This window comes from Pongo abelii, chromosome 1 (assembly GCF_028885655.2).
Source record: "Pongo abelii isolate AG06213 chromosome 1, NHGRI_mPonAbe1-v2.0_pri, whole genome shotgun sequence".
NCBI classification, from domain to species: Eukaryota; Metazoa; Chordata; class Mammalia; order Primates; family Hominidae; genus Pongo; species Pongo abelii.
In genome coordinates this window covers 131,611,301-131,617,741 of record NC_071985.2, presented here as the reverse complement: position 1 = coordinate 131,617,741, position 6,441 = coordinate 131,611,301, and the positions used below count along the sequence as shown (strand labels likewise).

The 6,441-nt window shown below is 36.4% G+C and overlaps 1 pseudogene; it reads right to left on the bottom strand.

The window, feature by feature from the left end:
• Nucleotides 1-390: 390 nt before the first annotated feature.
• Nucleotides 391-885, bottom strand: LOC100452647 (peptidyl-prolyl cis-trans isomerase A-like; annotated as a pseudogene).
• Between the last annotated feature and the right edge of the window lie 5,556 nt (nt 886-6,441).

Sequence of the window (6,441 nt, the reverse complement as noted above, 5' to 3'; positions counted from 1 at the left end):
AAAGAGAAAAAGAGAAAACTATGATAGTTATATTCAATATATGCAGAAAAAGCATTTGACAAAATAAAACATCAATTCATGATTAGAAACCTTCACTAAAGGAAGAATAGAATAGAAACAAAATGCTTTAATTTCATAAAGGCCATCTATGAGAAACTTACAGATAACGTTATACTCTTTATTGTTACGTAGTTTTTATTTCATAGTTATAAACTTAACTCTGCAATCCAGCTAGGCATAGAAAGGGAATAAGGAAAAGAGAGAACTCAAAGGGAACTGCAGTGAGAGTACAAAGATTATAGGATACTGAAGCATATGGGGTGGAGGGGTGCTCTCCTGAGCTACAGAAGGATTGGTCTGGTGGTTAAGTTAAAACACAAGTCAAGCTTATCAGAGTTGTCCACAGTCAGCAATGATGATCTTCTTGTTGGTCTTGCCATTCCTGGACCCAGAGTGGTCCATGGCCTCCACAATATTCATGCCTTCTTTCACCTTGCCAAAGACCACGTGCTTGCCATCCAACCATTCAGTCTTGGCAGTGCAGATGAAAAACTGGGAACCATTTGAGTTGGGTCCAGCATTTGCTATGGACAAGATGCCAGGACCTGTATGCTTCAGAATGAAGTTCTCATCATCAAATTTCTCCCCTTAGATGGACTTGCCATCAGTGCCATTATGGCGTGGGAAGTCACCACCTTGACACATAAACTCTGAAATAATTCTGTGAAAGCAGGAACACTTATAACCAAATCCTTTCTCTACAGTGCTCAGAGCATGAAAGTTTTCTGTTGTTTTTGGAAATTTGTCTGCAAACAGCTTGAAAAAGAAGAGGTCCAAGGACTGGCTGTTGACGGCGATGTCAAAGAACACAGTGGAATTGACCATGGTGGGTAGTACTGGGCTCCCGGTGGTGGTGGTGTCTGCAAAGCTAACATTATACTTATTGATGAAATATTGAATGTAAACTGGGCACAGTGGCTAATACTTGTAAACTCAACACTTTGGGAGGCCAACACAGGAGGATCCCTTAAGGCCAGGGATTCAAGACTAGCCTGGGCAAAATGCGGAGACTCCTATCTCTACAAAAAAATGCAAAAATTAGCCAAGTGTGGTGACATATGCCTGTAGTCCAAGCTACTCAGGAGGCTGAGGCAGGAGGATCACTTGAGCCTAGGAGTTTGATGTTACAGTGAGATATAATTGTGCCGCTATACTCCAGCCTGGGCAACAGAGCAAGATCCTGTCTTAAGAAATAATAAAGAAATATTAAATTCTTTCACTGTAAGTCTTGAAACAATGCAAGAAAGTTTGCTTTTATTACTTATTATTTTACACTGCACTGGAGACACTAGCCAATACCATAAGGCAAGAAAAAGAAATAAAATGCATGTGATTGCAAAGGGAGAAATGAAACTGTATTTACTTGGAGACAACATGATTTGTTACATAAAAAAAAACTTGTTTATAAAAACCTACAAAGTCTAAGTGAATAGTTAGATTGTAGGATACAAGGTCAAAATACAGAAATTAACCTTATTTCTTTTTTTGAATTTTAGGTATATATATATATATATTTATTATATTTTAAGTTCTAGGGTACATGTGCACAACTTGAGGGTTTGTTACATATGTATACATGTGCCATGTTGGTGACCTGCACCCATTAACTTGTCATTTACATTAGGTATATCTCCTAATGCTATCCCTCCCCCCTCCCCCTACCCCACAAAAGGCCCCGGTGTGTGATGTTTCCCTTCCTGTGTCCAAGTGTTCTCATTGTTCAATTCCCACCTATGAGTGAGAATGTGGTGTTTGGTTTTTTGTCCTTGTGATAGTTTGCTGAGAATGATGGTTTTAGCTTCATCCATGTCCCTACAAAGGACATGAACCCATCATTTTTTATGGCTCCATAGTATTCCATGGTGTTTATGTGCCACGTTTTCTCAATCCAGTCTATCATTGTTGGACATTTAGGTTGGTTCCAAGCCTTTGCTATTGTGAATAGTGCTGCAATAAACATACGTGTGAATGTGTCTTTATAGCAGCATGATTTATAATCCTTTGGGTATATACCCAGTAATGGGATTGCTGGGTCAAATGGTATTTCTAGTTCTAGATCGCTGAGGAATCGCCACACTGTCTTCCACAATGGTTGAACTAGTTTACAGTCCCACCAATAGTGTAAAGTGTTCCTATTTCTCCACATCCTCTCCAGCACCTGTTGTTTCCTGACATTTTAATGATCGCCATTCTAACTGGTGTGAGATGGTATCTCACTGTGGTTTTGATTTGCATTTCTCTGATGGCCAGTGATGATGAGCATTTTTTCATGTGTCTGTTGGCTGCATAAATGTCTTCTTTTGAGAAGTGTCTGTTCATATCCTTCAACCACTTGTTGATGGGCTTGTTTGTTTTTTTCTTGTAAATTTGTTGGAGTTCTTTGTAGATTCTGGATATTAGCCCTTTGTCAGATGAGTAGATTGCAAAAATTTTCTCCCATTCTGTAGGTTGTCTGTTCACTCTGATGGTAGTTTCTTTTGCTGTGCAGAAGCTCTTTAGTTTAATTAGATCCCATTTGTCAATTTTGGTTTTGGTGTTTTAGACATGAAGTCCTTGCCCATGCCTATGTCTTGAGTGGTATTGCCTAGGTTTTCTTCTAGGGGTTTTATAGTTTTAGGTCTCACATTTAAGTCTTTACTCCATCTTAAATTAATTTTTATATAAGGTGTAAGGAAAGGATCCAGTTTCAGCTTTCTACATATAGCTAGCCAGTTTTCCCAGCACCATTTATTAAATAGGGAACCCTTTCCCCATTTCTTGTTTTTGTCAGGTTTGTCAAAGATCAGATTGTTGTAGATGTGTGATATTATTTCTGAGGGCTCTGTTCTGTTCCATTGTCTATATCTCTGTTTTGGTACCAGTACCATGCTGTTTTGGTTACTGTAGCCTTGTAGTATAGGTTGAAGTCAGGTAGTGTGATGCCTCCAGCTTTGTTCTTTTGGCTTAGGATTGACTTGGTGATGTGGGCTCTTTTTGGTTCCATGTGAACTTTAAAGTGGTTTTTTCCAATTCTGTGAAGTAAGTCATTGGTAGCTTGGTGGGGATGGCATTGAATCTATAAATTACCTTGGGCAGTATGGCCATTTTCACGAAATTGATTCTTCCTACCCATAAGCATGGAACGTTCTTCCACTTGTTTGTGTCCTCTTTTATTTCCTTGAGCAGTGGTTTGTAGTTCTCCTTGAAGAGGTCCTTCATATCCCTTGTAAGTTGGATTCCTAGGTATTTTATTCTCTTTGAAGCAATTGTGAATGGGAGTTCACTCATGAATTGTCTCTCTGTTTGTCTGTTATTGGTGTATAAGAATGCTTGTGATTTTTGTACATTGATTTTGTATCCTGAGACTTTGCTGAAGTTGCTTATCAGCTTAAGGAGATTTTGGGCTGAGACAATGGGGTTTTGTAGATATACAATCATGTCATCTGCAAACAGGGACAATTTGAATGTTGTCTTTATTTCTATATACTTGCAGCAAACAATTGGAAAGCATACAGAAAAAAACAACTCAAATTTATTTTTCTTTCTTTTTTAGTTTTCTACCCGGCTAAATGAAAGATTTTCAATAGTACCAAAAAGCATAAAATACTAGAGAATAAATTTAACAAAAGATATGCCAAACCTCTGCAGTAAAACTACATATTTCTGAGAGCTATTAAAGGTGACTTAAATAACTGGGTCAGAATACTAAATATTGTCAAGATGTCAAGTCTACCTAGATTGACTAATAGATTCAATGTCATTCCAGTCAAAATGAAAACAGATTTTATTTGTAGAAATTGACATGTTTACTTTAAAATTTACATGGAAATGCGTAATGCATATTGGATAACCAAAACAAATCTTCACTAGAATAAAAGAAAAAAAATACACTATCTGATTTTAAGACTGACTACACAGCTACAGTAATAAATGTGGCATTGTATTGGCATAAGGATAGGCAAACAGGATCAATACACTAGAGAATCCAGAAATATTTGCATACATATATGTTCAATTCAATTTTAGTAAAAGACACTGCAGCAGTTTTAACTGGGAAAGACAAGTTTTTTACCAAATAATTTTGTAAAAACTATATAAATGTGTGGAAAATGACCTTTGATTCCTACCTTATACCATACAGAAACATTAATTCAGGATGAATAAAAATCCTAAATGTAGAACTAAAAGTATAATACTTCTAGAAGTAAACATAGCAAGCATAGAAATAAGCATATCTTTGTGAACTTGGGGCAGACAAATATTTAGGAAAAAAGCACTACATAAAAGGAAAAACCTCTCTTCGTTAAAAGACATGAATAAGAAAATGGAAGAGCAAGCCCTGACCAGGAGAAAATACTCATAATTCTCTCTCTCTCTTTCTCTATACATACATATATATGAATATGAATATATATATGAATATGAGGACTTATTTCTAGAATATATAAAAAAATCCTATAACTCACCAGATGTTGAGGAAGACGTGGAGCAACTGAAACTCATACATTTGTGGTAGTAGTGCAAAATGTTACATTTGGAAATCTGCTTGTCATTTTCTTACAAATTTATACATCAAACTGTAACCTAACAATTATAATCCCAGGTATTTATACAAAAGAAATAAAAATACATGTCAACAAAAGACTTGCACAAGAAAGTTTATGGCAGTCTTATACAGAAAATCTAAAAAATGAGAATCAACACCGATGTCCAGCAACAGGAAAATGGAGAAACAAATTGTGCTATATGAAATACTAATCAGTAATAAAAAGGAATGAACTACCGTTAACTGAAACAACACAAATGAATTTAAAAAAGCATTATGTTTAGTGACAGAAACCAGATATAAAGAGTACATACTCTATGATTCCATTTGTATACAGCTCTAGAACAGACTCTGGATAGAGTAAGGTGGCATAGGAATTAACCACGAAGGGCCAGGAGAGCCTGAGATTATGGAAATGTTTGGCATGGTGGTTAAATGGGTGTATACAATTGTCAAAACTCAGTGGAACATATGGAATCTGTACATTTTGTTCTATTTACATTTTAACCTCGAACTCCTGGGCTCAAGTGATCCTCTCGAGTAGCTGGGATTATAGGTGCAAGCCACCATGCCCAGCCCTGATTATCTACTGTTTACTTATTGATACATGCAACAACATGGATGTATCTCAAAAACATTATGTTGAGCAAAAGAAGCCAGACACCAAAAATAACATTACATGACTTTATTTATAGGAGGTTTAATTACACACAAAACTGATCTACGTTGATAGAAATCAAAACAGTGGTTGCCTACAAAGGGTGGGGTTTGTCTGCAAGGGAGATTATCTGGGGTGCTGGAAATATCTATATCTTGATAGTGGTATTGGTGACATGGTATAATGTGGTATAAACACGTGTCAAAACTCATCAAACTGTATACTTATAATCTGTGTATTTTTACTACATGTACATTTTCACTGAATACAAACATTTTTATAAAAAAAGCAACATAAGTTTGCACCCATCCAAAAATGACCTGCTGTGGCAAGGATGTAGGCCAATGAACATTCACATATCTTCCTGCAGGAAATGAAAACAGTATTAGTCTTTTAAACAAGCGATCTTTCATCTATATCTATTTAGAAAATAATAATTATGTCATCTAGTCTAGCAATCTCCTAAAAATCTACTCACTCCTAGAAATCTACTTCATAGAGGTGAAACCACTAGACTGTAAGGTCATTTGAACAATAATGTTTACTGAGACAGTGTTAGTAACAGCAAGAGAAGTGGGGACAAATGAATGTCCATCAGTTGAGGAACAGCTGAATAAATTATGGTACATCTGCCTCCATGGACCAGAATACACTCATTTAAATGATGAAATGGAGTTATACTGGTTTGAGTGAGAAAAAGATACACAGTTGACACTAGAGCAACACAGGTTTGAACTGTGTGGGTCCACTTAAAGTTACACCAAGGGAGTGCCTTCCTCTCCTGCCTCCCCTTCCACCTCCTCCACCTTCTCCACCTCTGCTACCTCTGAGACAGCAAGGCCAACCCCTCATCTTCCTCTCCTCCTCAGCCTACTTATGAAGACAATGAGGGATGAAGACCTTTATGATGGTTGATGTCTACTTAATGAATAGTAAATATATTTATCTTCATTATGACTTTCTTAATAACATTTTCTTTTCTCTAGCTTTCTTTATTATAAGAATACATATATAATCCATATAACATACAAAATATCTTTTTCTTTTTTTCTGGTGGTGGTGATATACATGGAGTTTTGACTGTGCAGAGGTTCGGCGTCCCTAGATCCTGAGTTGTTCAAGGGTCAATTGCACATAATAATTTAATTTTTGCAAAACAAAGATAAAAGAATGCCACATATGTGTATGCACATAAATC